At 37.9% G+C, this 26,490-nt stretch overlaps 1 pseudogene across 3 annotated transcripts in view; it reads right to left on the bottom strand.

Moving 5' to 3' along the window:
* The window catches only part of LOC309342605 (heparan sulfate glucosamine 3-O-sulfotransferase 1 pseudogene), an 80,856-nt pseudogene that overhangs the window by 29,600 nt on the left and 24,766 nt on the right, over nt 1–26,490 (bottom strand). For all 3 annotated transcript variants that reach the window (XR_014161677.1, XR_014161678.1, XR_014161679.1), the window contains one exon: nt 9,367–9,498. The product of XR_014161677.1 is annotated as a heparan sulfate glucosamine 3-O-sulfotransferase 1 pseudogene (transcript). The remainder of the gene's footprint in view (nt 1–9,366; nt 9,499–26,490) is intronic.

Genomic DNA, 26,490 nt, shown 5'->3' with positions numbered 1-26,490 from the left:
AGAGTTGTCATAATGATCCATAGTTTAAGGTAGAAGTTGGCAAATGTGTCCTCTTTTTTGCTCTTCAGAATATGGCAACCCTATCCAAGAGAGTCTGTTCCACTATTTAACAGCTCTTACTGTCACTTCCTCCCAAGTTGCCCAATTCTTCAACTTCATTAATGAGTTCCTGATCAGTTAGTGAGGAGCAGGTCCAAGACCCTTGTTGATGAACCCCTTGTTGCTTCTTCCACCTTCTGGGAAATGGAATTGTCAGTGAGGCAATGGAGGAAATGGATTACTGAACATTACTTTATTTCATATGAGTTGTTTATTTTAAAGTTATGTTTTTATTATATTACAACTTTTTTGTATTGGATCAGATTATTATAAGGTGTGTGATTCTTATATTCTGTGGTTACAAACCACCTAGGTGGTATACAAATTAAAAGTGAAATGAAATGAAAAATTATCAAGCATATTAACTAGATAGTTCCATCATTTCCAGAGGTGTTCCATCATCACCACCACCACCCCGCCCTTCCCTGGCATAAATTGTTTTGATATTCTTTTTTTAAACTTAACTTGCAGTTAACAGAATGATCTGTTTCCCCACTGTGTTTACCCTTTGGGGGAGAAATGAATGGTGCTTTATCTCCAATAGCATTTTAATTATGTATTGATAATCTACAAGATAATAGTTAAATGTTCATAATCCATGCGGGAGACAACAGACCACTTCAGGGATTGAAGGAAGAAAATACTTCTGTAATTATAAATGTTTAAAGAACAAGGGCCAATTAGTTGATGATTACTGAAATTACGTTGTCTGTTCTTCAGACCTAGCCAGGAACCAGCCACTGTGATAAACTAGTGTTTTGTTTTTTTGCTTTACAAAGGAACATGACAGGGGAGAATGCACTCAACAAAACAACTTCAATCTTGGGCAGCAACTTTTCAAAATGACACAACTTACACACCACCACAATTTAATTTCCTTTTTTTTCCTGAGCACACTTTTAAATATCTGTATGTTTTAAGTGGTTAACAATTAAAAAGACCCTCCCCCTGGCAAAAACAGGCTGATGTACAAAACTATGATGCCAAGCATGACAGAAGATTCAAGTGAAATGAACAGCCTAAATGAAATTACTGGCTCAATATTTTATCTTGAAATTATGAAGAATACTGCATTATTTTATCTAGGCATCTTCATTAGTATACAGTACACAGTCCTTTAAATCTATTTTCTAAGGCCACCTCATATTTTAACCTTACAACTCCGTATAATAATTCAAGATAATATACAAATATGGGGTACAATTCAACCCTTTCCAAATACCAAGTATACCAAGCCTTTTATAGATGTATCCAGAGGTCCCAGTCATCTTCAAGCATTGGCTTGCAGGCTACCATCATAAAAAGCATGCACTTCTCACAGCTAAGCAGGTGAGCTGCAATGAACCTAACCCAGTAGCAGCACGTTCAGACGTTATGGGGATTCCCTCTCGTACACAAAGAAGGGATGGATGGTGCTTTATTTTTCCATCAGCTTCTATAGTTCTTAAATACACCCAACAGTTCTTATTACATCTTACAATATTATTTATTACAATGATAAGTATGCTTATCATATGTAGCTCAATTGTTCCTGTGCATTTTTGAGTACAATACTAAATTTAAACTCCAGACTTTTAAAAAAACAAAACAAAAACAAAACACAGGCAATTGTACAAAGACCTAAAGATATAAATTGCACAATGTGCCGTTAGGTTTCTTCAAATTCACAGCACTACTGTACCAAATGGACAGATCTTTCTTATTTCAGTAAGTGGTTTCTGTTCCTCGAAGGGAAAAAATGGCATATATATTAATTATTTCAACATATTCTTGTCAGTTGTACAACAAAATCACCGAGAGGCTGTTTTAATTCTCTGTTCCAAATGTGATACTTCACCACTGCTGAACTTGTCAGACCTTGATTAATATTCCTTACGATATACATGACATGTTTGCAATTTTCAGCATTTGGTCACTTTTTAATTAATATTGGGAAGAACTTTGCGAATTGTTTCATCATTTATCTATCACACAGAATTGTCACCTACGAAAAGCTAGCACTGAAAGAGAAGTTAATTAACTCAATTTTAGTAGTTTCTTAAAATAAGCTACTGTTTTATAAATACATGACATAACTCAAAGTTAAGAATAAATGAGAAAATGTGGGCCATTACATTTGCAGGTATCCATTCTAAGAAAAGCACTACAAATGCTTGAAAATGAAGAACCCGGTATGTTTTTTGATCTGAGGTGGGGTGGGGTTTGGCCGCTTTTACATACTTGGTCTTCGTAATGCAGAGCTACTTTATAAATTATATTTTGTAAAGATCACCCAGTCCACCACGGACATATTATTTGCTAGCCTACTGTGGGATTCCCATGGGGCATGACAGAAAGAATTTCCCTGTTTTGCTACTTCTGCATGGAGCTCAGGCTATAATGGGCAACTGAATGCCTGGTTATGCTTCTCATGGCACTCCAGTTGTTCTCAGGTTTCATCAGCCCAGTTGGCACAGCCAATGACTGGGGATGCTTGCATGTCCCTAGTGTGTAAGCTAAGGATCACTCTGTTGGATCTGACCAAAATGCCTATTTAGTCCAGCTTCCTGTTCTCAAGAGTGGCCAACCACACACAAGCAGGAGGTAAGGACAGCAGCACTTCCCACACATACTCCCCAGAACTGACATTCAGAGACGTACTGCCTCTAATACTGGAAGTGGGACACAGCGATTGCAACTAGTAGTCATTGAGAGTTTTATCCTCCATGAATTTGTCTGGTCCTCTTTTAAATTCATCCAAGTTGGTGGCCATCACTAGGCCATGTAGTATTTAATTCCATAGTTTAGCTAGGTATGTGCTATGTGAAGAAATATTTCCTTTTGTCTGTACGTAATCTCCCAATGTTCATCTTCAATGGATGGGCCTGGGACAAAAGCTTCTTTCTATCTACTTTCTTTATATTCCAATTAGGTCAAATGCTTTCAGAAGTGTCATCCAGTTTGCCCTCTTACATTCCTATTGCTAAGAGTCCAGAAATATGCCAATTTCTGTAGTTCTGACTGCAGAATTCCTTTTTATATATTTCAGATTTCTTGAAGCCTGTCTCCAAACCTGCTTTTACAGAGGGAACCAGCATCTGTAAAGTAAGGGGATTAGTCTAAACACCTGGGTTCCTAAATTAGGGCTTAGAGTGGTATCTCAGTTTTGATTGTTATTCTGAACACTAAAGAAATATGTCCTGGATCTATTCTGTGCCACAACTGTGACAATCTGATTGCACAATATTAAAATAATCTATTGGCAAACTATGCTGAGATAGAGTTGTTACAATTACATTTTTTTTTTCCTTTTTACAAACTAGTAAATTCTCATTTCAGTTTTAATGAGTATACTCAGTTTTAATGAGTATAATGAGTCGAGCACCTTTATTTACACTGAAATTTGCAAGAAATGGAAAAGGATTATTTTTAAAAAGAAAGGTAAGCAGATCCTTGAATACATTCAGTTAATTATAATAGTAAAGCATAAACACAGAGTCAACCGTAGTCAGTGTATCAATTCTGTGTTTAAACACACATATGGTAGGTAGAGAAAAGGAAATGTATTGATAAATTTATTTATTTATTTATTTATTTATTTAGCCCCCCTAACTTGAAGTAATGCCAGACAAATCTCTCTTTTTTTAATATACAAGCTTGGTGGATCAGGGAAATACTGTGGACATAATGTATCTTGATTTCAGCAAGGCTTTTGACAAAGCCCCCCCATGGCAGTCTTGTGAAGAAACTGGTAAAATGTGGACTGGGTGAGGTATCCGTTTGATGGATTTGTAACTGGTTGACTGACCAAACCCAAAGAGTGCTCACTAACTGATCCTTGACATCCTGGGGGAAAATGACAAGCAGGGTCCTGCAGGGTTCTGTCCTGGGCCCGTTGTTGTTCAACATCTTTATAAATGACTTGGATGAAGGAATTGATGGGATTCTCATCAAATTTGCAGATGACACCAAACTAGGAAGGATAGCTAATGCCACAAAAGACAGATTCAGGATTCAAAATGACAGTAACATATTGGAGAACTCATTTCAAACTAAGAAAATGAATTTCAATAGGAACAAATGTAAGCTTCAACACCTAGGCAGGAAGAACCAGCTGCCCAAATATAAATTTGGGGATACCTGGATTGTCAGTATTATGTGTGAAAAGGATCTAAGAGTCTTAGCAGACCACGAACTTAACAGGAGTCAACAGTGTGATGCAGCAGCAAAAACGGCTAAAGCTATTCTAAGGTGGCATCAACGGAAGTATAGTGTCATGATCAAAGGAAGTCATAGTACTGCTTTATTCTGCCTTGGTCTGACCACACCTGGAGTACTGTGTCCAGTTCCGCAAATCACAATTTAAGAGGATATTGACAAGCTGAAACGTGTGCAGAGGAGGGCGGTCAAGATGATAAAGTGTTTGGAAACCAAACCTTTTGAGGGAATTGGATATATGTAGCCTGGTAAAGAGGTACGCGGGTGGTGCTGTGGGTTAAACCACAGAGCCTAGGACTTGCTGATCAGAAGGTCAGCGGTTCGAATCCCTGCAACGGGGTGAGCTCCCGTTGCTCAGTCCCTGCTCCTGCCAACCTAGCAGTTCGAAAGCACGTCAAAGTGCAAGTAGATAAAGAGGTACCGCTCCGGCAGGAAGGTAAATGGCATTTCCGTGCGCTGCTCTGGTTCGCCAGAAGTGGCTTAGTCATGCTGGCCACATGACCCGGAGGCTGTACACCAGCTCCCTCGGCCAATAAAGCAAGATGAGCGCCGCAACCCCAGAGTCAGCCACGACTGGACCGGGTCCCTTTACCTTTACCTAGCCTGGTAAAGAGGAGACTGAGTGGTGCAATGGTGCTCTAGAATCCACTTAGAAGTTGAGCCATCACAGTTTGGGTCAGCTCCTGTTTCAGAGAAGCCTTATGTACAGCACATTACAAATGGGAAGTTATCTGAGTGCGCCTTATTGTGGCCAGGCTATCCATGCCTGGAATTAGAAATAGCTGGGAAACAGTACTCTGAACCATTGCAGGTACCTCGGCCTTCAGTAAATGAGCAATCCCAGACTACACAGCAGCTCCTACAAGTATAGTGCAACCCTATAAAGACCAGGCTGTTTCCTAATTTCCAAACCCAGAAATTGTCCAGCCACAGCATCTCTTTATCAAGGTTTATTTATTTTTTTTTATAAATATTTATTAAAGTTTTTAAATATAAATGCACAAATAATAAACAGTCTTACTTCTATCACAAACATAATTTCATCACTTCTTTGGACTTCCTCACGTCTCCCGCTCCCATTTACATCGTTAAGAGTTTTTTCCAAACAAATTATCAACTTGTTTACAATCTCATGTCCACTCATTCAAATATAATCTAGCACTTCTTCCAAAAAATTTTATATTTTCTTTAGTCTCACTTATCATCAAATTTCAAATCTAATTTAGTGGTGGCCAGTTTTTTATAATCTAGCATCCTTCTTAGCATTCAACCAAATTACAATGTTTTTGTAGATACTTCTTGAATTTCTCCCAGTCTTCCTCCATCTTCTCTTCTCCCAGGTTACGGATTCTGCCTGTCATCTCGGCCAGTTGCATATAGACCATCAGTTGCATCTGCCACTCTTCCAGTGTGGGTAGATCTTGAGTTTTCCAGTTTTTTGCGATGAGTATCCTTGCTGCCGTTGTTGCATACATAAAGAATGTTCGGTCCTTCTTTAACACCTTCTGGCCGACAATACCCAGAAGGAAGGCCTCTGGTTTCTTAGTGAAGGTATACTTAAATACCTTTTTCAGCTCATTATATATCATTTCCCAGAAGACCTTCACCTTAGGGCATGTCCACCAGAGGTGAAAGAATGTTCCTTCGTTTTCTTTACATTTCCAACATTTATTATCAGACGAATGGTATATTTTGGCAAGTTTAACTGGGGTCATGTACCATCTATATATCTTTATCAAGGTTTAGCTTCAATTTATTATCCTTCAGATAGCCCACTATAGCAAGTAGAAACTAAAATATTATTTTCTACAAATAACATCTTTAATGCTATCTCCCAATTGTAAACACCGCAATACTACCAAATGTGGAAGAAAGTACTGTTAAATCATTTACATCTTAAATATAGAACTTAATTTTTAAGGAATATGATGATAATGTTTTATTTAAAAATTCCCTAGAATTGGTATTAAGGCCATATTTAGTTATTAAACAACCAGTCCATAATAAACAAACAAAAATAATATAGAATAAGTATATGTACAAAGGAAAACATGCAGCATACAATAATTAAAATGCTAAGTATCCTTAATTTGAGTGTAACATAAACAGCAGCTGATGAGATTACTCCAAATAAAAAATATGCTTGCACTACACCATGTACCGTATCAAGATTTTTTTAGCTGAGTTATATCATATCACCACTTCAAAAATTGTGCAAACTTAAGAACCATACTTATTTATGTCTGATTTGTAAATACTGAAATAAAGGAATATGTTATTTATCTGTTTCTTCCACAATGTCTGCATAACTCTTCATCAACCCTTTTTGAAAAATAATTTCTTGATTTCAATTAGCCTATACTCCAAAGCATTTAAACTGCCAGAATTTAGACCACTGTTAAAATTATAAAAATTATGGGCATATTTATGAATATCTTTTCATAATTTATGCTTCAATAAATATGAAATGTGTATCCATGTTCCCTTTTGTTTCAACACTTCTATAGCGTTAACATCCATTAATTATTTATATGTTTTAGATACCACTAATTATTCAATTGTTATTTATAAGGGCTTCAAAGGGTGTCCTGTTTAAATTAAAAACCAGTATCTTCTTTGCATATAACATCTTACTTGTAAGGATTGAAGGAATGAGACTTTTCTGAATAAAAATACTTTATGAGGCAATGATTGCATATTCTATAAATCAGTAAGCATCAATAGATCATTTTTCAACAAACCATCAAATGACACCACAGATACTGTTTAAACCAGATTATGCCTTTACAGTATTAAAGTATTTATTTATTTACGATTCTTCTGATACAAAAATATATGATAGCAACCTGGTTTAGTTAACCAAATTCTGTGTTACTACAATTAATTCCATGATTGCTGTGCACCTTATATGATCTCTGGTGTCCTAGGTATCAAATTATAAAAGCTGCTTGTGCAGCTTATAGCAGGGTTCCCAAACTGTGGCCCACAGACTACCAGTGATCTGTGAGCTTCATTCAGGTGGTCTACAGTATGTCTGTCTGCGAAGAACAGTGTAAAGCTCTATGGAATTCATATTGTATGATTTTTTTATATATTGCATTTTATTGTACAGTGGCACCTCTGGATATGCACACCTCTGAGTGCGTATTCTTCAGGATGCAAACCCGGCAAACCCGGAAGTATTTTTCCGGGTTTCGCCACGCATGCATGTGCAGAAGCGCTCTACCATGCCATGTGCATGCGCAGAAGCAGCACCTCCGGTTGCAAATTCCTCAGGATCCAACTGGAGCTCTGGAACGGATCCCATGCTCAACTGGAGGTACCACTGTATTACATCACTTAGCACAGAACATTACAATTGCTACAACAGGCAAAAAACATCATTTAGTGGTCTTCCAAGACCTTCAGCAATTTTCAAGTGGTGGTGGTGGTGGTGGAGTTGGGGAGCGACTGGCATAAAGAATGAAACCTTAACAGAGCCTTGGAAAGCGATTGGTCTTATCTTCTCCATGCTGCTAATTCACTTCCATCTCAGTGTCACCCTCTGATCATATAATTAAGTCAGAGATTGAATGAGCTAAGATTCTGCAATGCTTTCAGTTTCTTAACTATTTATTGTGAAGGGCCAATTTCTATGAGAGTTTTCTCTTGGAATCCTTTGCATTCAAGTGGATTTAGAATCTGAATCCCTATTCCGCCCCCATACCATTCTTATTTAAATAAGAAAGAATATTTTTATTAATGTATCAGTTCTAGGTTTTTTAAAAAAACCAATTATGTTTGGTTTGCATTGTGCCCACACACTAACAGCATGATAATCTAACATTTAGATGGTTGAGTAGTTTGAGGTTTTTGTTTTTTTGTTTTAAAAAAGAGACATTATTCCTGAGCTGTATTTCAAATAAACATATGAATGCACAACAGGAGAAAAGCAGAGGACAAAGCATATAATTTGACGAAGGTTACTATTATTGCACAATAGGATTTTAATTAGTTAATTGCAGTGATGTAGACAAGGGCAATAGGGCACTGGACACATAGTGAAGGAAAGGAAACACCCCGTCTTTATATGTTTGTGGAAGTGGAGATGCAAGATAGCAAATTACCGTGGCAAAAATGGCAACACAAAGCAATCAACATGCTGCTATAGTAGCTTGCTATGAAACTGCATGGATACTCTAAACTTCTGCCCTGGTTATCAATACAGGACAAAGAATGGGAACTCTTTAAGATCAACTGCCCAATAGTTAATGAGCTATACATAAGTCAGGTTACAATGTCTTGGTTCCATGCTACAGTAGAGGTTAAAATACGTGGATAAGTGGAAGCTAAGACATTGATCCAATGAGTAATCTCTCCCCTGCATCTTCCTTTCAAAGTGCAGGGTGGGCACAGCTATTTGCAAGGCAAGCAGTCCAAGTCTTGCCTACCCAGAAGGGACTCTTCACTGACAGGAGGTGCCAACAGAGGCAATTCCACTGCAGGTGGTTTTAGGGTTGGTGCCTCCCCAAGATCTGAACCTCTACCTCCCAGGCCACTGGGCCCCTCTTCAGGGCCAGACAACTTCTGGGATTCCAGTCTTTCCTCCCACAACCTGCTAGGTCAGTGGTGGCCAAACTTGGCCCTCCAGCTGTTTTTGGACTACAACTCCCATCATCCCTAGCTAACAGGACCAGTGGTCAGGGATGATGGGAATTGTAGTCCCAAAACAGCTGGAGGGCCAAGTTTGGCCACCACTGTGCTAGGTCATTCCTCAGGTAATCCAGCTCAAACTGCCCCATCTTCCCCCGGGCATCTTCCACAGTTGACCACCTGCTCCAAGATGTCTCCACAGAACTCATGACACTTGCAGATGAGAACATTCTAAGTATGAACTAAGAGACCAATCCTTGATTGTGTCTGCTTTACATACGGCATTTCCCTGATATAACACAACATCCATTCAGGGGACAAAGAATATATGGAACAGTTATGTCACTGTGTGAGAGATTTTTTTAATTAACACTTTATTGATAATTATTGTGAATCTATGGGAAAAAAACTATTTGGACAGCTCAAAAGTGTGCTTACCTGGATTTATTGTGTAGCAATTGTTAGAAACTCTTGGAAATGATAGAGAATTGTTCCAGCAACTGTACTGTGACAGGAGGAAATCACATCATCAACCCATAGAGTAATGTTTCTTTCTGAATTTATTAAGACCTGTAAGGAAAATATACACATTAATGTCTTATAACACAGCAACATACCCCACAAAACCCTCACCTACTGGGCAAGGTAATCTTTAATAGAATTCTGGGTCAGAGGAAATCCTCCAGGTGATGTGCTTAGCAACAATATGTGAACATCTGATTTAGCAACTTTTGTTTTCAGTGAGCAATGCCCATTGTCTTAATGCACAGTGTATCCTGGCTGAGCAAGAATATGCTAAAATATGCCTTGGGATATTAACACACAGGCATTGAAGAAGATAAAAATGTTAAGCATTTCCTTGTGTAGGGTTTAGAAAAAAAAGTGTGTGTTTGTGTGTATCCATTCTGAAGTTTATATATGGGCCACATTATATTTTAGTGGGTGATCAAGACTAAGTAGGATTACTAGAATACAAAAAAAAAAAAAATGTTTCGCTCTACCCATGAGAAAGTTTTAGTAGGCCAATTAAAATTTCATCTGAGGTAGGCAAGAAAGAATCTTGCTATTATGAGAAAACGGCGCCTTCAAGGGTACAGCCATGATGCATGAAAAATCATCTGCACAACAGTAGGATTATAAATGCACACTATTTCCTCAGAATCATTCAATGTAAGTTTCTTTTTCACATCTTGGAGTTTCCTAGAAATTATTCCTTTTTAAATAATAGCAATTTTGAAGTACTGACAACATAGGGTTGATAGGATACTTTTTACAATAGCAGTTAGAGCATTAGCAATAGATTTCAGCAATCTCCTAACTGCATCTTTCAGAAAAACTTGCAGTCTTAATATACAAAGCCACCCCACCCTGTGGGATGCTGAAAAAGAGCATGCTTTTCTGCTCCTTTAAGGATATCAGCAGTCATCTGTAGAGTTTACATGGCTTTCTTGTCAATACCTGCTGGTAGCAGTTGGTGGAGAAGTAGATTCTGTTATGATGTGCTTGTTAATTAAGCATGACAATAGCCATTCAGGATTAAAATTTCAATACCACCATTCAAGCGTATAACAACAACAACAACAACAACAACAACAACAACAACAACAAAAGAACATCAGATACATCATCATATCATCATAAGACCCTAATCTCTGAGTGAACACTTGCTTTCTATCGTACTGCAGGGGAGATTTTATTGATTTATTTATTTAGGAAAATGGGAGCATAACTCACAAATCACATAACTTTGTTGCATAGCTGGAATGTGTGGCTGTGCCAAAAGTTCAAAGAATCAAGGGGGGGGGGGAGAGAGAGAGAGAGAGAGATGCTCAAAAGGTTTCAAAGACTATCAAAGGCAGATTTTCCTGGAAATTTGTATTACAATACTGTATTTGCACAGTAAATAAATGCAAAGCTATTTAAGCTGTTTCCATGTGAAATGTTCCTTTATGGTTTTTTTTGGAAGCCAAAATAAATGTTTGGTAGGTGAATCTACATCAGTCACTTGCACCTGTGAAAAGTATTAACAAGTAATGCTTTTTCGAGTACTTCATAATGCCAGAACTGACCTGAAGGCAGCTCCCCAATGTCACACTGAACTTTATTTGCTTCATGTCTGACATGCTCCTGGATGTTTTTGAACAATGAACCTCAGTAGTGGCAAGGTCTAATACAGCACTTTTTATATTAAAGTGTGGTTTAAATATCAATTGCTCCTATGTAAATGCCAGGGAGTAAAATGACATTGGTGATATTTTCAAGGCATAGGCCACAATCCAGATAACTGTTCACTATGGGACTAAGCTAGGCAAGACAAGTGGGGTTTTTAACTCATTAGTTTTGAAAAGTAACCCTCTTTTCCACCCACATGGCAAATCTTTTATAAATTTAACAGAGTTGCAAAAGTGAAGTTTGAAATGTAACATTGGTGCCTGCTATTCAACAGGGTATTTTAAAGTCTTCTTCACAGGACTTTTGCTTTCCTTTCCAGGAGCTATGTTGGGGTTAGATCATAATTGAAACGATGCCCACCTTTACGGGGAGAACTCTATGGTGCTGCTGAGCCAGACCTTAACCTACTAGTCCATTCCAAATGTCCAATTAGTTTGGGAAAGCTGATAACAAAACAAAACTATGTTCCTTATGCCCAGGTCATTAGCTATCTTTCTTATGCAAGCATGACTACAAAAAAACTGGGGAATGTTTGCTTTACACACCAAATCGTGGTTGTCCTTCAATTATCACTAAGATGATGGTAAACTAAATTTTCTTTAATAGATAAGCTTAAGAAAGCAGGTGCTTTATAATCATATATGAATAATATTATTTTTACTTAGAAACCAATCATTTCTACTAAAACTTCATGTGTCAATAAAATGTTGCACAAATGTATTTGTTAAAATTCAAGGTCATCACAATATAGATCAAACAGAGGTATACCTATATTTAAGCTACGTTTTTAACAATCAAAAGTGTATTTATTGTAATTACTTCTCTAAATGTACTTTGAACTTGAGATGCTATTTTTCTATATGTGAGAGAATAAATACACTTTTGTTAAACAGATGATACCTAGATAATTTGATATATACCTAGATATACCTAGATAATTTAAGCTGACTCTAGTAAGTGGTAACTGGGGACCAAACTGCATCTCTTTTGGTTATATATGGCAATCTATGACACCAAGCTGGCATCTGTACATTAGTCTTAAGGATTATTAATCTGCATAAAATGTAATTATAAAGTAAAATTGTTTAGAATTAGTAAAACATATTCTAAAACAATTACATAATCTGGTATGGCAGTTGTAAACTATATAAACTGGTACGAAAATTCTCAAAATTCCACTTGACAGAAAAGCTAAGAGTTGATGCTATTACTATAATAGCATCCTCCTTGGGTATCCCTGCTTCAAACCACACACCCAGACCCTCCTTTGGCCTTGCAGATCAGAACAGTCCCTAGCTGCCAAATTTTGATATTGTGCTCATACTTATCCACCATAGCAAGCATTCGAAAATCCTTTGGTAACTTTGTTATTAGATACCTTTAAAGCCTTTGATACATTAGAGTGGGGCTATCTTTTTTAAACCCTGGAAGTGTATTATTTGGGAAGGAATTCTGTATAAGCTTCAGCTCAACTGTATCAGCGTAAAAGGTCCACTATATAGACTATTGCCCTGGACAGAAAACCATGGTTGCACTGTGGCACAAATCAGGTTGGTTATCTCTTTCTGCTGTCCTGCAAACCAGAAATACCTTTAAGGCATCACTATCAGGTGAAGGTCATTGTGCACCAGTTGAATTTATACACAGATGTGGCCCTAATATTCTGTGATTCAATTGCAGTGCTCCTTAAGCTCAATGAAGAACTCCTGGCTTTGAACCAGTGGCAAACCTCCATACTATTTAAGATCTGAAATGATCATTAACCCACGCCTGAGAACACAGAATAGTTCCAGTTACAGATAGGTAGCCTTTTTTTTGTTTTGAACACAGAATAGATTTGTATCTGACATAAGATACCCATTTGCCATAAATGCTTTTGTTACTTGGGAGTTCAAGTCCCCCCCAATCACAACAATTTTTTCACATTTTGCCACCGACAAAACAGATCAAGAAATATCTGAAGAAATGGTAAAATAAAAATTTGTCGGTTTTAAGGGAAAACTGCTGCTGTCCAAATGAAAATAGTCCCAAAATGCCTATTTTTATTCCAAACCATCCTCATATTGATCGTTCCATCTGTTCTTATGCGCTTCCAATTGGTTATCGATAATGTTATGTTTCAGTGCAAGAAGAAGAAGAAGGCACTTAAATTGCTGTATCAGAAATCACACCATGGAGGTAGGATCTTTCCAAACTTGGCCAAATATTTTGCCACCTTTCATCTTAGGCAGATCACTTATGCCCGGTGTGTTTGCATGTAATCCCTCTGTCCCTCTGGTTACTTTTCGATATGCAGGAAACTGCTTAAATGCTGAAGCATTCAAACAGGCATCTGCCACTCCCCATGTCACTTGGAACCAAGAACTGTAGCATGCCATTCTGATTGTACAGTGTGGGACTTCATGGTCATTGCACAGCCTCCTTTTTCATTTTGCTCTATCATTCACTGTCAGAGGAAATTCTACGGCCGCGTATTTGTATTCCCAAAATTTATGTAGCGATAGTCCTGGTGATTTAAGAAATCAAAGATCTTGTGACAGAACCAGAAATTGGACCAGCAAAGTCATCCTATTATTGCCTTTCCAGCCTTGGGGTGAGCTGCAGAACAAGAGAACTGTAATAGCTTAACCCAGTTTCATGCAGCTGCTTGAACTCAGAAAATAAAAATTGCCTTTGAGGCTCTGTCATGCTAGTTGTGCCAACTGTGAATGTTAATGTAGGACAGAATGTGAAGAGAAGAAACTGAACGTACAACATTAGTTTCATATGTTCCTCAGTGTCTATGCCACCCCCTACTATGCTGAACACAGATCTTTCAAATTGTCCTGATCAACTCCTACAGTCTATTATCTCAAGTAAGTAAAGGCTAAGCAGCAGGAGGCTTGCATGAGTTTAACGCAAAAGTGTGAATCGCAGAGGCAAAATTCAATAGAGATTTGTTTTAGTAGGGGAAAACAGTCAGACATAAAAACTGATAAAATCAAAACAATTAATTGCTATCCCAGGTGTGTTTATTTCAGTAATACAGGGTGACACATTTTCAAAAAACTAAACAAAACCCACTGCTTGATTTTCTACAAAAAATAATTCAATTTTCAGAAATTTATTGTTTCTTCAAATGATTAGTAAGGATGAAGGAATACATGTAATCCCGTTTAGGTCACCCCACCCCCAAATAAAGGCTCCTAGAACATATGCACCACCCACGCACCTCTTTTTCTGAAATTAAAACCACCCAAAAAACAAAAAAAGGAACTAAGTGAATACTTTTTAGAACTATCCCCATAGTGTAAGGGAAAACCACCACCCTTTTAAATGCTGGCAGTATTCATCCCCTTGGAAAGAGTTATGTCTGCACATTTAATCCAGTTCAGAAAAAAGTAGATGGTTTCTTTAAAATATAGAAAAGATGCCCAGCACAGAAGTCCTACTGCTAAGTCATCATTGACAAGATATTTAGAACTATTACAGCAAAACTTGGAATTCCTACATAAAACGTTGAATTTGTTTGAAAGTTAAAACTACACAAGTGTTGATTTCCTGCTATAAAAAAATTTTTTGGATGAGTAGTAGGTTACAATAGCTGATCAGTAGCAATTACCACTAAGTTTCTACATTCTCCCCTCTCTCTCATGGACAAATGCTGTATTTCTTTTCTATTACAGATAAGAAAGCATGAGAGGGAGACAGATCTGCTAGGGAACACAATTTTCACATTCTCAACACCATCATAATGTATGGGTGGGCTTAGTGAAGAGCCAACTTGTAGATATTTGGTGATTTCAAAATCTTACACAAGCAAATAAGACAGGCAAGGAAGGTACGTTATAATCTAGTGTAATTCATTTGCCTTTATTAAGCAAAATTTCCACAGGGTATTCTCCTAATCCAGCCAATTGCACCACAGCATAAAGATTGAAGAAGCAAAAGACAACTGATAATAGTTCTAGATTTTGAGAACTGTCCAGTACGTACAGTACTAAGTAGATGTCATAATGTAACCTGACCAGCTGTTCCTAAAGACCTAACTATTCCCTCACCCCTCAAGAAGGGTTGATTTGTTGTGCATAAGTAGAGGCAGGAGAGAAAATATTTAAATATTTTTCTTTGCTACTTCTGTAACCTGAATCCCCAAGTCACCCCCCCCCCCGCCTCACCACAGGCTTCCAAATACATGTTTACAAATATGTATTTGGACCATACAGGATGCTGATGCAGTTTTAGAGTGGAAAAGCAAACAGGTAAAGAAAGAGTTTAGCAGAGACAGCTGTAGGGAAATGCACCTCAAGTAAAACCATTTTTGTTTCATTTATCATTTTATTTGTGACACTCCCATTTGTTTTGTCTTTCATTTGTTATAGTTCTCATTTGTTTTGTTTTACTTCCATTATCGTTTCATTTGTTATTGTTGTTTGTTTCTCATTTATTTTGTTTCCACTTTGATTACTGGGAAGACCCAGCCTTTCTTCTGATGCCCACCCTCAAAGTTTTCCATCCTTATAACACTGAATTTTCAGGTGCTGTTTTACTGCATCATCCTTGCCATATTTCAGACAATTTGGCCAAAAGAGTCCTCACTTGTTAAGCATTTTGAAAAGGGACAGTATCCTTTAAGTTTTCCAGTGCTTTATGTTTCAGATTGGACTATTTTCATGTGTTTTCACTCCAATATCCCTCTTTCATACATAATGTTATCTGAATGTTCCAATACTACCAATCTGCCATGGAATGCAATATCTCATATCAGTATCCAAATTCTCTCCTGTCAGAAAATGGGATGATAATAAATATTAATCATCATCATCATCATCATCATTTATACCCCACCCATCCGGTTGGGTTTCCCCAGCCACTCTGAGGAATAAAATGATATAGGAATCCATCAATATCGGGAGGGCCACAGGCTCCCAACCTTTGAGCTAAGTAGCACTCCTCTGAGGGTAAGGCTTGAACCTTTAACAAACAGTTGCTGATCTGTATATTAGAAGAGGAGGAGGAGGAGTTTGGACTTGATATCCCGCCTTTCACTCCCCTTAAGGAGTCTGAAAGCGACTAACAATCTCCTTTCCCTTCCTCCCCCACAACAAACACTCTGTGAGGTGAATGAGGCTGAGAGACTTCAGAAAGTTGTGACTAGTCCAAGGTCACCCAGCAGCTGCATGTGGAGAAGTGGGGACACGAACCCAGTTCACCAGATTACGAGTCCACCGCTCTTAACCACTACACCACGCTGGTGTTATAAACTCTAACAGCATTTAAACAATGATGAAAGAGTTTAATGGTGGACCCTTAAATCTGATTTAGAACTACTGGTTTTCAGTGTTTAACAAATGGAAAGATATCTTTTAACTGGTAACACCTGATGTGTAAGTTTAGAAGAAATTCTATTTAGAAGAAATTCTGCAATAAATCCAGCAACATTTTCATATGACTAAGTAACACTGTTTTTTAGCCTTCTTTGATGGTTGATTTGGATCTTCCTTTTTTCAAGATGTTTCAGAAACAATTGTTAACATTAGTTTTCTTCGGAGATAAAAGTTAGAAGAAAATGCAAATGCATGAGTTTTTTCTTTGATGGCATTTACAACTTGCATACATTATTGATATAATTGCATGGATATTAAAACCCAGCAAAAGCTGTTAAAATTCCACATATTTTATTCTAGAGATATGGTATGATTGCTGTTTTATTCTATACTAATAAGTGAAACATATTTTAATATGGTACAGGGTGCTACAAAATCCGCCTTCCTCCAAAATGAATATTGTTAATGAATGTGAAGTGGCGAGTCATATATAAGTTTTTTTAAAAATACTTATACTCCTAGCTTCTTCGCACATTTATTTCTTCTTCGTGCTTTAGATCATCCTGTAACAATCTGTTGGTCACTGTTATGAGACTCACTTCATGTCAGGGGGAGAAGTAAACTTATCCTGTTTACTAATAATCAGGATCTGTTGGACTATTTGTATCAAATTACAACTTTTTATGCATTGTGGAAGAATCATAATTTTGATAGCCCTGTCAGGGAGCAACTGAATACATCCTGGATATTTAAAATTTGCATCTATGAGGTAAGTTCAAAATTTTACTGATTATAGGCATGGCAGAAATATCATATCCTAGTTGTCCTAGTACCTTGAAGGTTATAGTCCACTGAGGGCCACTTTACCAGCAACAGAGTGTGGGGAGTATAATACTGTTATACTAATGTGGAGATGAGGAATCAGACAGAGGCCAAGCAGTTCCTTGTGAAAATTCAAGACAATGAGATGAGTCATAGCAAAGGCTGAGGAGCAGTTTGATCAGAGAAGAATCTTAAAATAATGAAGTAACAATTGGGGGGTCTTGTCAAAAAAGGAAAAGGTGAGACAAGCATCCAGATGAGAGTTAGCGTGTCATAGAGGCTAAGAGGCTGAATTATGAAACAATGTTCTCAGTTCAAATCTTACCTCTGCCATGCAATCACAAGTCATTCTCTCTGTCTTCTCTCACACTCAATCAGCAATATAAGGAATGATACCTTATCACTGTTGTGTTGTAACTAAATAATGCACGTAAAGTGCTTTGGACACTTGAAAGTATTGTAAAAAAGTATCACCATCCTTTTATTAGATCTGATAAGAGATGTGGTTATGAGGCAAGGTAAGACTGTAATATGGAGAAGAGTGAATGACTGCAACAAGGAGGAGTAGATTTGTATAGAATAAACTCTAAAGGGCTGAAAAGGGGCTGGAACTATTACAATTTAGAAAGACAGTAATGGCTTTTGCTGCCACTGCAGTGGTCTTCAAAGCAAGGTGCCTGGCAGAAGAAGCAATATCTAAAGGGGAAGAGTTGAATTTTGGTGAGAACAAATAGATGGAGATCAAGAGATGAAAATATAATGGAGGACAATTACTTTCTTGATGAAAGAGGAGCAGTTTCACAAGAAGCAGGAAAAGGGAGCCAGTAAATAAGGGTGGGATTTGGGAAGGATGCATGTAGGTGCCATGATGGCAGAAGCAACAAGCAGTAGGCAGAAAACAGTACAGGGATGGATAGAATAGAAACTACACAGACTAAGAAAAAGTTCTAAGGAGGAAGAAGCTGGGCTTTGTCGGAGCAGCAGAAGTAACAAGATTGAGTGTAGTTAATCAACTAATTTACTAAATATTTGACAATCCTATATCACATGTATATCTCTCTATGAAAGTCTATGTCAGTAGACCAAACTACAATCAGATTTATATTTTAAGTTTATTGTCTATCTTCTGTGTTTAACAACTACATCCTGAATGCTGCATCTGAGAGAATTATTGCTCAGGGCACAAACCTCACACATTTTTCAGTTTTCTTGCCAACCACAAAAGGATTTTGCTTTTCGAAATGAATTACCAAAGCTAAAATGGTTCTGCTTCTGACAACTGTCCTAACAAATGGTACTATATGAATTTTCACTCTGTATACTGGACATGATTTAAGACAAGCAGAAGAATATATATGATTAAATCTGACTAGATTTATGCCTAATGTAAAAGGTGCTAAAAAAACTACATAGCGACTGCTGTTTTGTTTGTGTTGCCTTGCTTTTCATGACCCCTTTTTGCCTTTTGATCTTCTATCTCCTTCTTGCCCCTCTAACCATCTACTGCTACCTTGGAATTCAACTTTTCACCTGTCTCTGACTCTGTACCCTTTGACCCACATCTTCTTGAGCCAGTGCTTGACCTCCTGTGCTCAATTTAATGCCCTGCCAGCTCTTTCCAACCTAAGCCTGAACTCTAGTTGCATCCTGCCTTGGAGCTAAGTCAAGGCTTGACACCACCTGAAATTGCAGTCATCAAGTAATGAACACTTATGTGTGAACTAGCCTGCAAATTTAAAGGCGAGAGACATGTGCAAATAAATTGTAGAAAGAGAACCTACTCTGCATGGATAGAATCACAGAACCATTAAGAGATAGTATAGCACAGGGTGCATCATTGTAGTCACTCTTTGGATTCTACACTGAAATCATGTTTGTGTATAAGGAAATGATAGTAAAAAATTAGTAGCACACATGGAAATGATAGTCTTAAGGTCAAAATTTCCTCTTCATATAGCTATTCTTGAAAAAGAAATTATGCCATCTAGTATCACAGATAAATCAATGCTGACTCATTCTTTTCCTTATTTGAATATTATTTTAGAAAGATTCCATCACCATAGTAGTGACCTGCAAATACAGAATCTTTCTTAATGATTGATGAAGTCAGGCCTACATCTCCTAAAGCCAGCCTACACTATAAATATTTCTAATCTAGAATCAGCTATACAGAATAAGATCCAGAATACTGCAGCATGCCCTTCCATTTCCCCCTAATGTTTTCCTAATATCTATTTTAAATGTATTATCAAGGTATACAGAATGTGAATTGCTTCTTTTCCTCATGTATATATGTCACATCAAATCAAATTACAACAAAACAAGGCTGAAATCTGATATTAAGTCATCTGAAAACATAACAAAGAAGAGGAAGAATGCCAAGTAGAAATTTGTGTCCTAGATGCAATCTTACATCTAGTACATTTTTGACACTTGAAGTTACTGAGGGCAAAATTTCCTCTCTAGTCCTTGAAACATCATTGGCTCAGTGTTACAATGGATGCTGAGTGGATGTTCCTTATAAGGGAAATTTGTGCTTTGCTCATGATCTAGATAATGTAAACAGCACAACCATATCATTATTATTTTTCCTTTGCATTGACTGTGCACAAAACTAAACTTGCATTGTACAAAGAAATTATAAACTAAAAACATTGTCTACAACTGTACACAGTAACTCCGTTTTGTAATGAAAAAAATCATATCCCTAAAGGAAACTGACGGGTATTACTCTTTGGCCAGGGAGGCAGCTCTGTGTGACAAGCCAATTTTCATGGTTCTAGTTACCCTAAAGGAAAATGAAAGGTCAGAACCGACATAATTTTTAATGGTGGCAGCAGATTAACTGTCTGCAATTTTCCTAGCCAACTAATCAAGGATTAAAAGCTTCTTTTCTGAAAGGGTTCTCTCTCTCTCTCTCTCTCTCTCTCTCTCTCTCTCTCTCTCTCCCTCTCCCCCTCCCTCCCTCCCTCCCTCTCTGATTTTATGCCCACAAAACACTGAGCTGGTAACTCTGTTGTGGGCACATTTCCCCTCAAAGCAGGGAATGACAATCTGCTTTCAAAAGCCTATATTTTGGAATGAATCCTTGCCAGAAGACATACTATCACCAGGAAGTCCTGCCAGACTGTATCTTTTTGTACCTTATAAATGTGAATAAAAATCCCCAGCTAACACGATTATAGCAATGAGACTGAACATTTGGGATATCCCTCAATTTCATTTCTTATCCTTTAAGCCACGAATGAAGGTGTACAAGAACCAGCATTTACTACTGCTCAGTAGCTCTCCAGAATAAGAACTTTCATGCATGCTTGGCAAGGGGCAGCTTGTACAGTGAAGTACCGGTAACTCTGGAGAATTTCTCTTTGCTCACCACAAGGATGAGCAGCAGAAATACCATTTCTCGTTTGTTTTTTTAAAAAATATATTTATCAGCAACCTTTGCTGCCACCTGTATTTTAAAGGAGTAACACAATCCTCTTCAGAGTGGTTATAGCTGAAAGACAATTCCCAAGAAACTGACAACCCAATAGTATCCATGGGATGGGGGATCAAGCGGTAGCAGAAGCACAATTTGGGTAGATCTAGGGATAATAAGGAAAGGCTTTGCTAGAAAAGTGGGATTTAAAGAAGAACTTTAAAAATAGTAAAGGTGTAACGGCTCAAGGAGAGGGCCTTGGCACAATGAAACCTACAAGACACAAAAGCAGTGGAAATGAACATAAGGTAAAATAAGTCAGAAACAGGAAAATAGACTTTGACAGTCAGCACCATTTGTAAACCATGGAACATAATGAAATCACCAAAGGGCAGAGAAAAACTATATGTATAGATGGGGAGGGAAACCCAGGGATTTAAGTAGGGCAGGGTTAGTTAACCTGTGCTGCACCAACATCTCAACAGGTGCCCGTTTCAGCCGAAGTATATAAACACCTGGACAGCCAAAGGTTAGCTGTAGAGTGGAGAAAACTAGACATTCCATAAGAGAATTCTGAATGCCTGAACCAAGTGTTTTAGCTTACATTATAAGGTTCACAGTGAGGTGAAAGCCATACAAACAGTGCACAAACAAGGTTGTGTGTCAATAAGAAGGTTATGCTATTAAAACTGGTGGTGGGTAGCTGACATCTGGAAGATATCCCAAAAAGGGAGTGCAACTGGAAAACACTACCTTTTAGAAAAAAACAATCTTTTACACTAGCTTGCACGCCATCAAGATTACCACTTGTGCATTGAAATTTTATGGTTATGGGTAGTTAGCTCACCACGCCAGACTAACCAAGTAGCGACATTTTCCATGGCAAGCTGCATGTTAAACAAATATTTTGACCACTGAGAAAAATCCACATGGTTGAAATACATTTGATCTTAGGCATGATTCATTAATTATATATTAGTCATGTTAGTTTGTTGATCAGGCATTGCCCTGGATCAACGAGTCCATTTACTATTGCATTTTTGCAATGTTATCTATTTCCTTAATACACTGTAACATTATTATTTGGAACTAATGCTGCATGTCATTTTTTCATACTATATAGGTGTACTTAGAATAATATTTGTTCTCATACAATCAGTGTTTGAGTTTACCTATAAAAACTGTAGCCTGAAAGACAATAACTAAATAAAAGATGAAAACCATTTGTTTTAAGATGCAAGAATCTGCAAGAAGCAAAAGGTAAAGGTAAAGGACCCCTAGATGGTTAAGTCCAGTCGAATTCAACTTTGTTGTGTGGAGCTCATCTCCGCCTTCAGTCCGAGGGAGCCAGCGTTTGTCTGCAGACAGATTTCCAGGTCATGTGGCCAGCATGACTAAACCACTTCTGGCACACGGAGGACCGTGACAAGTGCCAGAGTGCATGGAAAAGCCGTTTACCTTCCCGCTGCAGTGGTGCCTATCCATCTACTTGCACCGGTATGCTAGGTTGGCAGAACTTGGGACAGAGCAACGGGAGCTCACCCTGTTGTGCAGATTCAAACTGCTGACTTTGCGATTGGCAAGCCCAAGAGGCTCAGCAGTTTAGACCACAGCGCCACCCTGTGTAATTCATTGTACAGTGGTATCTCGGGTTACAGATGCTTCAGGTTACAGACGCTTCAGGTTACAGACTCCACTAACCCAGAAATAGTACCTCGGGTTAAGAACTTTGCTTCAGGATGAGAACAGAAATCATGGTGCGGCAGCAGCAGGAGGCCCCATTAGCTAAAGTGGTACCTCAGGTTAAGAACAGTTTCAGGTTAAGAACAGACCTCCAGAACGAATTAAGTTCTTAACCCGAGGTACCACTGTACGTATGGATGCTTATAATAAAGCTACCTGAATATTATTCCAATCTGGTTATTTGTTACCTTGGTAGAGAAATTCAAGGCAAAATTTTCCTGCTAGAAAAGACTAGCAAATCTTTTCTTATGAAAATACTAGCAGCCTTGTATCTGGTGCATGATAATTCTAAGAAGCAGTGCAGTTTGGGAAGCAGTGCTTGAAATCAGTTGTGAAAGAATCAATGCACAATCTTTATTCAAAATGATGTTAAATATTCTCCCAAGAAACAAAAATCTGCTCCTTGATCTTAGGAACCATAATGCAAAACTGGTTATTATATCTTAAGTGCTGTCCAACTGCAAGGTGAGCAAACATGTTCCCAAAATATATAGTACAATATACCGTAGTTTTCGCTCTATAAGACGTACCAGACCAAAAGACACACCTAGTTTTTGGAGGAGGAGAACAAGAAAAAAATATTCTGAATCTCAGAAGCCAAAACAACAAGAGGAATCGCTGCGCAGCGAAAGCAGCGATCCCTCTTGCTGTTCTGGCTTTTGGAATAGCTGCACAGCCTGCATTCGCTCCATAAGATGCACACACATTTCCCCTTACTTTTTAGGAGGGAAAAAGTGAGTCTTATCGAACAAAAAATACGGTATATTCCCAAAGCCCTCCACCAATACCTACCAAAAATGGATTAATAGGGCATAAAGCATTCTCAGCAGAAAATTATGGTAGTTCTATAAAATGTGATAAATTGTTTTGTGGAAAAAATCATCAGTGATATAAAACTGATTTCATAACTGATGCCACTTAATGTGTACCCATCCTCCAATTTGATATCCAATTCATTCCTATTTGCCATGTAGACATGCAAATTATCTCATACTGCATCATTCCTGCTAAAAGAGAATGTTTCTGTTTGCCCACATTAGCAGAATAATTAAAAGCAGAAGCTTAGCAAGTTATGGATTACAGGCAGCACATGCCAAACGTGTATTTAAGAACCAGTGAAAGATGCAGCTTCAGAGGCTGGAAGGGAGATGAGGAAAGGAATTCTCAAGAGCATCCATGACTTGAATACCCTCAAGGTCATTTGGTTGAATGAGGTTGCTCTGCAGTCAGGTGGCTCAAACAGGTTTAATGCTTTTATATGAAAAGGGATTAGCAGTATGCCAAGTTTATGACTATGAGAAGGGAAAGACAGGAAAAACTTAATACATTCTCATAAAAGAATTATAAGATAATTTGATAATTTTGCATACTTTATATAAGTAATATAATGGGGAAAGGGGGAAGAGACATTTACATAATGCGAGTACTGTAATATCGATATGAAGCCAAACAAAATGCAATGAGCTTTGTTGCAGATCCACAGAAACTAAGAATAATATCACTTCAACAGGCTTTATTAAATTAGTTTCTGAATGTGGTGATGTGATGCCCATGGGGCAAGACACGATGCTGCACTGCATCACTTGAAAAATGAAAAAATATTTGCATTCCCTTTCATATGGACTAGTATAAGATCCTGAATTTGTGATGCTGTGGAATGAACAGTGAAGCAATCCACCAGAAAACAATTCTATCAAACTCTATCCATACCACACCCCAAGTATTAGTAAAAAAAATACCTCAGCAGGTCCTACTATAAGGTGAGGGGGTAGATCTTGAGACAGGGTTTCCAGCAGCCAATCTCTTGCATCTTAGCTCCTGGGACAGCAATAGTCAGGTGCCTCAGAATTCCACCCAAAAATGCATTAGCTGACAGAAACCTTGCCCTGCTTTCACAATGTCATACCCTAGAACATATAAAACCCCTGAGGTCAAGCCTGTTTGTTAGTATGAACCATTTGTTACTACAACTGGTAATATAGACCATATTTCCTGAGCCTGACTTCTGGCCTGACTTCAGCTATGTTTCTGCTTCTGTCCCTTGTGATTCCTATCTAAATCCCCTGTAACCTGATCATCAGCCAGACTTTGACCATGCCTTCTGTCTCTGGCCTTGCTGCTTGTGACAGAATCAGGCTTCCCCCCACCCCAGTTGTGGCTTCTCCAGCTACAGCCTCAGACCTGACAACCAGGTTGAGCACACCAGAAAGTTTACCTCCTATTCTTGTAAATTTTTTTTTTTTTTTGGAGGGGAGGGGAATAAACTATCTGTGGAATTGCTGTTTGTGATGCAAACTACTAATACATAACTGCACTGAAGATTTACTTCTTCAGCAAAATAAGTAGATAGCAAATAAAGACTATTCTACCACCCAATCTGGTTCTTTGTATGGTAAAACAGGTGCATTCCAATTTGTTTTAATGACTGACATATATGCATATTGTGTTATTGTTCAATAATTATATGTATATATTTATGGGTAAGACAATGCTGAAGATAAGACTTTAAAAGGATTTAGGTAGTTCTTGTATAACAAGCAGGAGCATCTCAGATCTGCAACGTAGGTGGTGTAGATTTCATCTTTTAAAAAATCTCTACGAAAAGGGTGCTATGATCCCTGTCAGTTTTATTCTGCATAATGTGTGTGTGGGAAGATCAAATTACTTCAAAGTTAGCTTTAAAACATATCCTGCTCTTCTCTAATCTTATTTAATTTCCCCTTTCCTCTCTACACTAAAACAATTCTTACAGTAATGCAAGATTAATCATTATCCTATATAAGTGTTAATTCTATTGTTCTACTCTTGTGGTTGTGTGTGTGTGTGTGTGTTTTTAATATAGCAAAAATATTGAGTTAATCTCCATTAAAAAAAACCCCAAACCAAGCAGTTCTTAAGGTGGCGAGGGAGAATGGTGGAAGAGATGTTTTAGAGCAGGCATCCCCAAACTTGGCCCTCCAGATGTTTTGGGACTACAATTTCCATCATCCCTGACCACTGGTCCTGTTAGCTAGGGATGATGGGAGTTATAGTCCCAAAACATCTGGAGGGCTGAGTTTGCCTATGCCTGCTTTAGAGCTCCAAATAGTTTAGAGGAAAGGTCTTAAGAATTCAGAAATACATTTTGCTGCTAGTGAACTCTAATGACTATTCATAGCCAGGACTGTCTTGTCCAAATAGCATATTACAAGGGTACCACAGGTCATTTCTGATATATCCTTCAAAGGAAAATATAACCAGAAAAGGCTGCGCGCATATATATATATATATATATATATATATATATATATATATATCTTTACTACTTATGTGTAGAAGAGAGCAAAAAATGTGAACTCCCCACTAACATGAGCAGTAAGTAGTTTCAGTGCAGCACTTGACATGACCAGTTCCTCTGGAGACATGTGGTACTTTAGCAGAATCTGTCTAATCACACATTTTCAAGTCCAGCAGATTAGCAGAACCCAGTCATATGATGCTAAACAGGAAAAAACATCATTCTTCCAAAAGCCAATCTGATCCCTAAAGCTGTTTCTTGCTAATCCCAGATCTCAGCTCTTTCCCAAGTTTAAACGACAAATTTTCCTTCTACATCCTAATGTTGCAACAAAGTACCTCCAGCTATCAAGCTATACAGAAGTCTAGGTGGGGACCATTTTGTATAAGTCAATATTTTGAAAAATCAGCAGCAGCCTAGAAGACAACTCCATGTTACAATTAAGGTTCATTGGAGGAGTTCCTACCATTTTTGTGGACTAGTCTTATCCTCTTCTTAGTGGTTTAAACTAAAGAGCTTCTTTAGTGCCACTGAATGCCTAGAGGGATTCAGCATTTTCTTCTTTGAAATGAAGACTCCTACAATATATCGTCATGCATCATGGAAGTTCACATTGGAGAAGGTGGCGTGATGCTGTCAAAGCAAACAACCCCCAAAACCTAAGGTGGAATTTCTGTGGGATGCACAGAATTAGTTGTACAGATTTTTTTTAAAATACTGGTAAATAGATAATTACCTACAATTGATGCATGCACCAGGAAACTATGACACATCAGAGTAATGAATGAGCTTACATACAAAAAAAAGCCTCTAGGACAACA

This window comes from Podarcis erhardii, assembly GCF_964252035.2.
Source record: "Podarcis erhardii genome assembly, chromosome: 5".
NCBI classification, from domain to species: Eukaryota; Metazoa; Chordata; class Lepidosauria; order Squamata; family Lacertidae; genus Podarcis; species Podarcis erhardii.
The sequence above is the reverse complement of the archived record's forward strand: the minus strand, read 5'-3'. Positions and strand labels throughout refer to the sequence as shown.